The sequence below is a fragment of the Myotis brandtii genome, unplaced genomic scaffold, assembly GCF_000412655.1.
Source record: "Myotis brandtii unplaced genomic scaffold, ASM41265v1 scaffold517, whole genome shotgun sequence".
Classification (NCBI taxonomy): domain Eukaryota; kingdom Metazoa; phylum Chordata; class Mammalia; order Chiroptera; family Vespertilionidae; genus Myotis; species Myotis brandtii.
Genome location: NW_005369706.1, coordinates 1,963,510 through 1,974,410, shown reverse-complemented (window position 1 = coordinate 1,974,410; position 10,901 = coordinate 1,963,510).

Genomic DNA, 10,901 nt, shown 5'->3' with positions numbered 1-10,901 from the left:
CTCAATGCACACTGAAATGGAGGAGCCTCAAGTTGGAAGCAGGGAGGTCAGTTAGGGGGCCACTGAAGAATCCAGGTAAGAGAGGAGGGTCGTGTAGAGAAACATGGGGTGGGCTGGCAAGTGAGAGACATGGCGGAAGTAGAAGTACATGTTGGAGGTAGGATTTGCTAGCCTTGATATAAATTGGATGTGAAAGGTGAGGAGGGATCAAGGACCACAGTCTTTAGCAACTAAGAAGGTGGAGGTGATGTAGCAAGACTGGAGGTAATAGGATGAGAATCAAGAGTTCTTGTTGCAACAGATTAAGTTCAAAATGTCTGTGAGACCTCAAGTAGAAATACCAAGTGGGCACTGACTCTGAAAGTCAGCGCTCAAAGAGGAGGAATGGGCTAAAGTCAGAAATGTGGACTTGCCACCATATGGGTGGTGTCTGCGGCCATGGAAACGTAGGGAGAGAAACCCAGGACCAAGTGCAAGGGCACTGGCATTGCGGTGGTTTTGAAGAGGAACCTGCCACGAAGCCTGAGAGGGAGCCACCAGCAGGGCAGGAAGGCAACCAGGAGAGGACCCTGTGGGGGGACAGGGAGAGAAGGGCTTCAGCGTGGGGGCCAGCTGAGTTTCAGTTGTTGAAAGAGGGGAGAAGGGAGGCCGAGATGTGTTCATCAGCTCTGGTGAATTTTTTAAAATTTTTATTGATTTGAGAGAGAGAGAGAGAGAGAGAGACGAAGGGAGAGAGAGAGAAACATTGATTTGTGGTTCCACTTACTTATGTATTCGTTAGCTGTTTCTTGTATGTTCCCTGACTGGGGCTCGAACCCACAACCTTGGTGTATGGGCTCAACACTAACCAATTGAGCTGTCCAGCCAGGGCCTCAGCTCTGGTGAATTTACTATGAGCAGGTGCAGTGGAGAGGCTGGTGGGGCAGAAGGCACATGGGGGTGTAGCGGGTGGTGAAGAGGGAAAGTCTGGGCAGGAAGTAGCAGGTGCACCTGTCCCCCAGGCTGGTGAGGAGCGTGGCTGTGAGAGGAGCAGAGTGATGGGCGGTGGCTGAAGGGGCCTGGGTTTTGGAGAGGGATTTTATTTTTAAGGTGAGAGTTAGAGCATGTTCGTGTAGAGGAAGCAGGAGAATGAAGGTGTGAAGGAGAGAGGGGCTAAGCCGCCCTCAGATGAGCCGAGGATGACCCTGCCCTTGGACCTGGACCCGGCACCCAGCCTATCCAGGGCTGGATGGAAGGAAATGCCTACCGAGGCTCGAGGCTCAGGGTGGAGGAAGCCGGGCCGGGAAGGCCTGCCTTGCTCTGGAAATAGAACACCGACACTGGTAACTGAATAACTCGTGGCGAGGGGCAAAGGCACTGGCAGAGTCTGAAGGAGCGAAAATAATCTGTCCCGCTTGGGCAGCGAGGCGAGTCGGATGTGGTCGCTGGAGAGGCCTGGCCTGTCGTCCTGGGCCCGCAGCACCCCTTTCTGGCCTGCAGGGGTGAGCACTGCTCTTCTCAGTCCTGCTCTGGCCCAGCCAGGTTCCCGGTGGACAGAGCATCATCAAGTGAAGGTCGTGCACTCAGCACCCGGCCAGCGAGCTTGATTGCCTGCACAGCCGCTGCCTACTGCACACTCCAGACCGACGGACAGCGCAGAGCCCACCGAGCCCCAGCCAGGCAGACAGGGTTCAGGATAGGCTCCCCTGCTTCCCTCCACCCCACCTGCCACCTCCTCTCCGACCACACCAGCTGGCCCAGTGTTCACTGGCCTCCCACCCCTCCAGGAAGCAGGCCTTGGCGTGCCAACCTCTCTCAGATCTCCCTCTTCTGAGTGCTAAACCTCCCATCCAATGCCGCACATCTCCCGCACCACACCCCTCCACACACAGCTGCAGTATAGGTCCCTCAGACAGGATGCCGATGTTCTAACAGCATCTAAGAATTGATGAGGGATAGGCTGGTGTTTGAATACAGAAGCTGCAGAGTGAAGATCTGAGCTTTCTCCCTTTTTGCTTCAGCACCTGTGTCCTCCCTCACCTTGGGCTGGTCTCCCATCTCTCTCTGCTTCACTCTCCCTCCCCAGGCTCACCCCTAACCGGGAGGTGAGGTGAGACCTGAGGGGGATGCTCTGCTCTGGTTTGCCCCCAGGGCTACCCCTCTCTCCCACAGCATGCCATCCCTGAGGAAGGCAGGTGCCAGGCTCCAGAGCATGGGGGGTTGGGCCTGTCTCTCCTGAGGAGGAAAGGCAGGTGAGAATCACTGACCTGAGAAGTTTCCGTGAACTCTGACCCTGAGAGAGAAGGGCGGGGAGAGGGCAGAGGGAGCTGGGCAAGGTGCTGGGGAGGGAGCAACCTGGCAGAGTGGTTTCCTTGCTGTAAACATCTCATTGTGTCCCATGAGAAACAGACACACTGGACCTGCCCTGAGGAATGAGGAGGACTGGGAGCCACTAGCCACTGGGACATTAGGGGGATTAGGGGTGTTCGGAACCAGGGGGACCATGGCCCTGGACAACAGGAGGCCGATCCTGGGTGAGGGAGGCAGCTTACGCAGGAAAGACAAAGAAGACTGTGCCTCCTGGACTTGTAAGTCTATTTCTTTCACCAGGTAGGGCAAGAAATATTCAAAGTGATGAATACCAAGAACCTACAACCAAGATTACTATACCCAGCAAAGCTATCATTCAGAATTGAAGGTCAGATAAAGAGCTTCACAGATAAGAAAAAGCTAAAGGAGTTCATCACCACCAAACCAGTATTATATGAAATGCTGAAAGGTATCCTTTAAGAAGAGGAAGAAGAAGAAAAAGGTAAAGATACAAATTAGGAACAACAAATACACATCTATCAACAAGTAAATCTAAAAATCAAGTGACTAAATAATCTGATGAACAGAATAAACTAGTGAATATAATAGAATCAGGGGCATAGAAAGGGAGTGGACTGACTATTCTCGGGGGGAAAAGGGGTGTGGGGGTGCGGGAAGAGACTGGACAAAAATCATACACCTATGGATGAGGACAGTGGGGGGGCGGTAAGGGCAGAGGGTGGGGTGGGAACCGGGTGTAGGGGAGCTATGGGGGGGAAAAAGAGGAACAACTGTAATAATCTGAACAATAAAGATTTAATTTTAAAAAAAAAAAAAGAAGACTGTGCCCATCCTGTTCCCTCTGCCCAACCCTCCCCCGCCCCCACCACCCTCCAAAGAAGTGCGGTCTGTTTATAGGTAAACTATGTGAGTGTCAGTGAGAGAGAGAATTGTCAGGTTGATCCTCAGAAGTGCCAGGTCCTGTACCTGGCTGCTGGGCTGCTGACTGAGCCACCTCCTACTGTCCCCTCTCAACACCTCCCTCCCAAGCTGATGGGAACAAAGAAGCCGAAAGTTTCCAGTAGTAAAAATCGGGGAGGAGCAATCAAGAACAAAGATCAAGGCTTCGGATTTTCCATGACACTGGTGCCGAGGCGGAGGCACCATGCCTACCTGGCTCAGTTCCCATCCCCCATGCCCTCTGGGAAGCAGGAAGCTGCCATCCAGGCATGAGGCAGTGCCAGCCTCACCATCAGCACAGCTCCTCCTGCGGAGGCCTTCGCCCATGCAGGCTGTCTGCTCAGAGCCTCCTGAACTCTGGTCCCTGAGCCCAACTCTCCCCAGCTCTCTGAGATCAGATGGGCTCAGAGGCCAGGCACTCACTCAGCAGCCCCCAAACCTGCAGCACTGCACACGGGTTCAGGGTCAGGAAGAAGAGGGGAAGGGGACTGGAGAAGAAAGGGTGGACTTTGGGTGGGTGGGGCTGTAGGGGAATCCATTTGCAGGTCAAAGGGCAGCTGGGACTGGGCTGCCTCCCGGGGTAGGGCTAACTTTTGAGGAAATACTTTCCTTGTACCCCTCCCCTTGCACCCTACTCTCTCAGCTTCTAGGAGATGAGGGGAGCAGGGGAGCGAGGACACGGAGGGGTCTACCCCATCACACACATGATGGCACATCTATTTAATGGAGCACTCTTCAGCTATTAAAAAAAAAAAAAGTGAAATAAATCCATGCATACTGACAGGGAAGAGGGCAAAGGTATATTCAGTGAAAAAAGGTTAAAAAATAAGTAGATTTTTATACTATTTTGTTAAAAATAATTAAACCTAAAACAGCTGCATTTGGAAATTACATCTGGGATCATTTGGATTAGAATTAGAGGAAAGACTTTTGTATTTGAATTTTTTATAATGAGCATGTATAATGAAAAGAAAAAGTTGAGGGTGGGGAGTGGTTCAGAGCAATCCAAGTGTGTAGTAGAGTGGGGCATGCACATGGACATGCCAGGCATGCGCACGTGCACACACACACACATGCACATGTATGTTCACACCAGGCATACCTGGCCCACCAAGGAGGGCACACCTGGTAAATCTGGCAAACACTTGAGCACACACCTGGCTCAGCCACATCCCCAGAGTCCCGGTGCCCTTGGCATGTGTCAGGCAGGGCCTGAAGCTCTATCTAGGCATTGATCCCATCCCACATCATCTCCCAGCGCCTCATGCTTCTCAGACCTCCAATGGCTCTCCACTGGGCTTCCATCATTTTCTGTCAGGTACTCAGAGAGCAGAACCTTGGAGAGTCAAGAGAGTCAACCAACCCAGGAGGGGAGTACCTGGCCTGGCTATGAAGTTGACTTCTCCCTTCTCTGGGGCACTGGGGCACGGGTCTCCAATGCAGGGGCTGTCCCAGCATTGCCTATGGATTCTGGTTTGACTAAGAAACTTTCCAGGGGGCAATCAGCCAATCCAAATACGATCCTGCTTCTGCTGCTTCCTGGTTGGGTGTCCTTGGACTATTTATTTAATCTTCCTGAGCCTCAGTTTCCTCATCTGTAAAATGGGAATAATAAGGTTATTGTGAAACTCAAAGATGATAATATCTAAGAGACTAAATGCTTTGGAAAACAAACAAGGAAATGACGATCACAAAAGTCAGGACAGCCCAGCTGACGTGGCTCAGTGGTTGAGCATTGACCTATGAACCAGGAGGTCATGGTTTGATTCCATATCGGGGCACATGCTGAGGTTGCGGGCTCAATCCTTAGTAGTGGGCATGCAAGAGCAGCTGATCAATGATTCTCTCTCATCATTGATGTTTGTATCTCTCTCTCCCTCTCCCTTTCTGAAGTCAATAAAAATATATACTTTTTAAAAAGTCAGGATACTAGTTCCCTCCAAGGAGGAGGAATGGAGTTGTGATCCAGGGAAAGATACAGGAACCTCTGGGGTGCTGGCAGTATTTTATTTCTTGACCTGCGCAATAGATACATGCGTGTTTGATTTATAGTTATTTATTCAGTTATAATATATTAATATATATCTATGTTATGTTTCATAATAAGAAAAAATGCTTTGGGAATTTTCATGTTCACTGTAAATGTAAAATGATATAGGGAAGTGTCAATTCCCACCTTCCTAGCCTCAGAATAGTTTCTGGGACTCTTAAATTTTGCTGTGGTCCAAGTTAACCAGTGGCAAGATCAGCTAATATGTAGAATTTCATTTCTAAACCTAAATTAGTGCTGTTCTCCTTGCTGGAGGAGGCTTAGGAGGGTGTGGATGGCTAGGGGTAGGCCTTGAAGAAAGCTGTAAACCAATCCATTCAAAACTGAGCAAGCTTCATCCTGGCCAGAGTGGCTCAGTTGGTTGGGCATCATCCTGAAAATCAAAAGGTTGCTAGTTCGATTCCCCATCAGGGCACATGCCCAGGTGTGGGCTTGATCCCTGGTAGGGGGCATGCAGGAGGCAGCCAATGGATGTTTCTCACATCCATGTTTCTCTCTCTCCCTCTCCCTCCCTCTCTCTCTAAAAATCAATTTAAAAAAAAAAGTCTTTAAAAACAAAAAACTGAGCAAGCGTTCCCTCCCCCATCGGAAACTGTGAGAGCAGCAGGCACTCTTTCCCACCCAGACTTTCTGCTGGTGCGTAGTCACCCCTGCAAAGCCCCTACACCCTCCTTTCCACACCTGCCCACCACCCCCTAATCCTCAACAGCACAACCTCCCCCACATTGGTCCACTTACCTGTTGCACTGGTGTCCCACCTTGGTCCTAGAAGATCGGCTCCCCACTTCCCAGCCTTTTCCATGCCCCCGCTGCTGGCTCCCCTAGACTAGGAGGCTGTCTCTGCCACCCACAGCTCCTCAAGGCATCACCTCACTGCCCGCTCTGACTCCAGTGGAGGGAGCCCTCAGGAGAGCTGGGAGTGGAGGGCAGGGCTTCCCTGTCTGAGACCCCATGCTGGGCCCCAGCCCCCGCAGGCACCAGGCAGCCCTGGGGCCGAGCCCACCCTGCCATCACAGGCCACAGGAATGTCCATGTGGGCCTGGCCAGGGGCACTGCCTGGTGACAGTCAACTCCCTACCCCCACATCTGACTTGCTCCCTGTCTCTTTCTGACTCGGTTTCTGTTCAACTCTATGATTTAGTTTCTCTCCCGTCCCTGATTTTCTGTGCGCCTCTGTCCCAGTCCTCCCCGCCAGCACAGGGGCAGCAGGAGCCTCCATCACTGTGTGTGGTGGCCATGGGCTCTGCTTCTGGCTGTCAGCCTGGTGCTGCCTGCTCCTGCCGGGAGTCTCCTCACCTCAATGCCCCCCCTCCCCCCACTCAGGGAGGTGGTTGAGGTGAAAATTTCCAAAAAGAGCGTGAGGGCCTCAGTGGCAGAGCCGAGCTCAAAGGGAAGAGGAAGGGTGCAGGAGGTGGGACAGCACTGTTAGGAGGATGAGCAACGGGGGGAGGGGGGGGCAGGCTGTCTGAGGCCTTATGTAATAAGAGCTCACAAGGAAGTCGAGTTCTGGAAAGCAGAGTCAGGAGGTGGGACAGCACTGTTAGGAGGATGAGCAACGGGGGGAGGGGGGGGGCAGGCTGTCTGAGGCCTTATGTAATAAGAGCTCACAAGGAAGTCGAGTTCTGGAGAAAAGCAGAGTCTTGGGATCATAAATGTGGTTTTCTGGGATAGATTCTGATATTAAGTTCTTTTCAGTATCTAACCTCAACCCGGCCTGTTGCAAAACTAGCTATTCCCCATCCATTTAGTCCTTGCCTCCTCAGAACCCACGCAGGGCATAAAGTGGAAGCACGCGCAAGAGATGCTTACAAGGGCAATCTTCCTCCTCGGCCTGTGAAACCACCAGCGTGTCCCCTCCCCACCCCCAGCCACCTGATGGGAGCCCTTGGCAGGACCCCGAGCCAAGCTGTAGACCACAGCAGCTCCAAGCCATTCAGACAATCTTTCTTTCACAAGCTTATTTATTATTCTTTTCCCACCTCTCCACCTCTTCCCCACCAGCTGCTTAAAATATTTTTCAAACAGAAAAATCTAACCGCAGTGGAAACCAACCCTAAAGTTAGTCCAGAACGTGGGAGCTGCCAGGGAAAATTGCCGGAGCTCAGGCGGGGCTGTGGGAGGAAGGGCCACAGCCACGGAGACAGCCCCGCTCTGCAGGGGACCGACGCAGGGACAGCAGAGGAGAGAAGAGGGCACTTGAGTCCATCATCATTCCGTAGCCAGTCAGTGAGGACGCCCTGTGGCCAGGCCCTGTGCTGGGACCACAGGGAGACACAACTCGGTTTAAAGTAAAAGACTGATCTCAGAAGTTGCTGGCTTCATTAAGAGACAAAACACAGACAGACACAAACACTCCAATGACAACAATAGCACACACTTAGAACGTGTTTCCTATGTATGGGGTCATGAACCCACTTCAAGCCCTATCGACCCTGCAAGGAAGGTGCTATGGTTATTCCCATCTTATAGAAGAGGAAAGTGAGGCACACCGAAGTTAAGAAACTCTCACGCCACCATACAGCTGGTCAACGGTGGAGTCGGCCTCTGAGCCAAGGGAGTCCGTCCAGAATCCACGCTCTCAGCCCCTGTGCTATGCACTCTACAGGGTGGGCAAAAGTAGGTTTACAGGGTTTACAGTTGTGAGAACACATTGTAGTATTATTTATTATATATTTATTACAAACAACTGTACACCTACGTTCGCCCTCCTCTGTATATGCTCCTTCAAGGGTGAGGCAGAAACCCCTGAGATCTACAAAGCAAGCAGAGAAGTACTAACTAATCAACATGAGAATTCAGGAAGGGAGAGATGGTGTCTGGCAGAGGGTCAGAATCAAGGAGTGCTTTGTGAGGAAGTAATATATGGGCTGCTTCTGGAAGAATAATGGGGATTTTGAGCCTATGCTCCGTGAGAGGGTTGGGAGGCATATAGCAGAGAGAGCTGAGGCAGGAGCAGAGGCAGAAACAAGACCCAAGATGCCCAGCTCCCCCTGTGTGGTCTGCACCACTCAAGTGGCCAGAGGGGAAGGATGGGCAGCCAGGCCAGGCCCAGCCATTGTAGACAGTGATTCAGATCCACGCTCCATCTCTGCAGCATCCTGAACTGCTTTCTCGCCTCCCTCTGATACCTCCCTGCCCATACAGTTCTCTTATTCTTACCATTTGTACTGGTCTCCTGGCAAACCTGTTCACAGGGGAGAATGAAAGACAAAAGCCACAAAACTGCAAAAACTCGTTATAATTCAAATATTGGTGGCATCTAATTTAGACAAAAAGCACCAAGCTGTCTTGGTTGGGATGAATGACCCAGTGGGGTGGCCACTCAGCCATGTGGCCCCAAGAACCCAAGAGATAGGCTAGCTGGTCAGTGGACTGGTCCCTTCTTCCCGCCCTATTCCACTTGTCACTGTGATCTCTTCCAGGTCACATGGCATCTCTGGGCCACAGTTCTCTCTTTGGATCTATCTGGTGTGCTCGCTTTTGGGTCCAAAAGCCCCATGAGCTCAGACTTAGGTCCCCTCTGCATAGAATGACCAGCTGGGGGGAAGCTCAAGGCTAATCTAAAGATACAGGTCCAGCTGGTGTCCTGTACCTTCACCTGCAAGTGTCTATGGACCTGCTGCTAGAGAATCATCATTGTGATGATAGCTTCCGGTTATGGAATGTTTGCTACTTGACAGATACTATTCTAGAAGGCTCTCATGGAATAACTTATTTTATAGTTCTAACATCATTAACATGAAGATACAGAGGCACAGAGGGGTTAAGAATGGTGCCCAAGGTCACACAGCTAGTGAGGTGCTGAGCCAGGATTCCCATGCAGGCCGCCTGGCTGGAAGGGCACGGGTGCAGGGCTTCCGTGGAGGGTGGGGTGCGGGTTCCTGGAGGGCAGGGACTATGTCCTGCTCCCACTGTCTCCCAAGGCCCAGACTTCCTGGAAACTGGGGTTGGCCTTGACTGGCATGAGGTGAGGTGGGGAGACAAAGCGTGAATTCTAATGAGTTACCAGTGTCCAGGAATTGATGCTAACTTCCTTCCGCCTTCATGTAAAGGGCTCTGAGCTTTTTCCCAGCTTTTTCGGCCAGTTTGACTCCAGCCACAGCCTTCAGCTGCAAGGCCCTGTCTATCCCAAGATGGGCCTGATCTGGGTGTATCCTGATCCCCCAGCAGGGAGCTGGCTGCTTCCTGTCCTACCAGGCAAGGGCAGGCCAGGCCAGTCCCGGGCTCGCTGCTGTGGTAACCCAGCTTTGGGTGGGCTCCTTCCCTCAGATCCTGGCTGCCTCGTGAACCCTTCAATGGAGGGAAACAACCAACCCACACCACAGTGGGTTTTAAGGCTGAGATCCCAACTCCGGGACCTCTGGCGCCCCCTGGTGGAGGAACAGAGCTGTGCCCAGGCCTGCACTGCTGTCCAAATCCAATCTTCCCTCAACTCTCCTCCCCTCCATCCTCTCTCCTCCTTTGGTCTCTATTCATTCACCCTGACTGCATGTCCACTGGGTGCCAGGCACTTGCCACAAGATGGGAACACAGACTGTGTCCTGTGGCTATGACATTGTCCCTGCCCCAAGGAGCTCCCCATCCATTCACTCAGCTCCCTCATTCAATCAATGAAATATTTCTGAAGCTCCTACTCTCTGCCAGGCTCTTCTCTCAGCTCCAGGGACACTATCCCAGCCCTCAGGGGGTTTACAGTCTAACTGGACACCCAGGCAGGCTCACCGGCGACAGTATAGCGTGAGGAGAGCACAGACACTAGAGAAGAGCTCAGAGGAGGAGACAGGCAGGTATGGGACAGCGGCACTGACATGGGCAGTGTGTGTGTGCAGGGGCGGCGGGAGATGGGTTTGGAGGGAAGATTTCAGAATGACTTCTGGGCTGGGCTTGCACGGTTGCGCAGGATCTCTCCGGGCACAGGAAATGGGTTGTGGAGTGGGGTGGGGCAGGGAGAAAAGAATATCGTCTGCAGAGAGGACAGAGCGAGCAGGCACATGAAGTACCGGCATGTCTAGGGAGCTACAAATAGTCCTCTGTGGCTGGAGTGTGTGGTTAGTGGGAGAGGGCCTTGCAAGCTGTGGAAGGGGGTTGGTCTTTCCCTGCAGCGGCTGAGGAACCAGCGGAAGTTTTAAGAAGCAGAATGACAGGACCGCATTTGCACTTTAGGAAAGGACCACGGGACTAGAGCACAGACCAATGCGTGCGGAGGAAGGGCCATGGCTGGGAAAGACGCTTGTAACCCAGCTGTGATCCTGGGCAAGCGGCTTCGCTTCTCTGAGCCACAGACGCCACATCCATCACCGGGGGCTGATGCCCAGCCTGCAGAGCTGTTGAGAGGACCAACTGAGATAATGTGCAGGAAGTACCTACTATAACACACAATAGTCAGTAAATTATAATTTTTTTAAGCCAAAAAGCCTACTCAGAAGGCTACTGCCATTGCTTAGGCAAAAAAATGTAGAGGGCCTGGAGCTAACTGTGCCTGTGGATGGGAGGAGGAACCAGGAGCTATTCAGACTGTTGACTTTTGGGATGGGGTTGGGTATTGCTTTGGTTTTTCTAAAAACCTCTTGGAGTTCATTTCCGCCTTCTGTCCTCAGGCTCT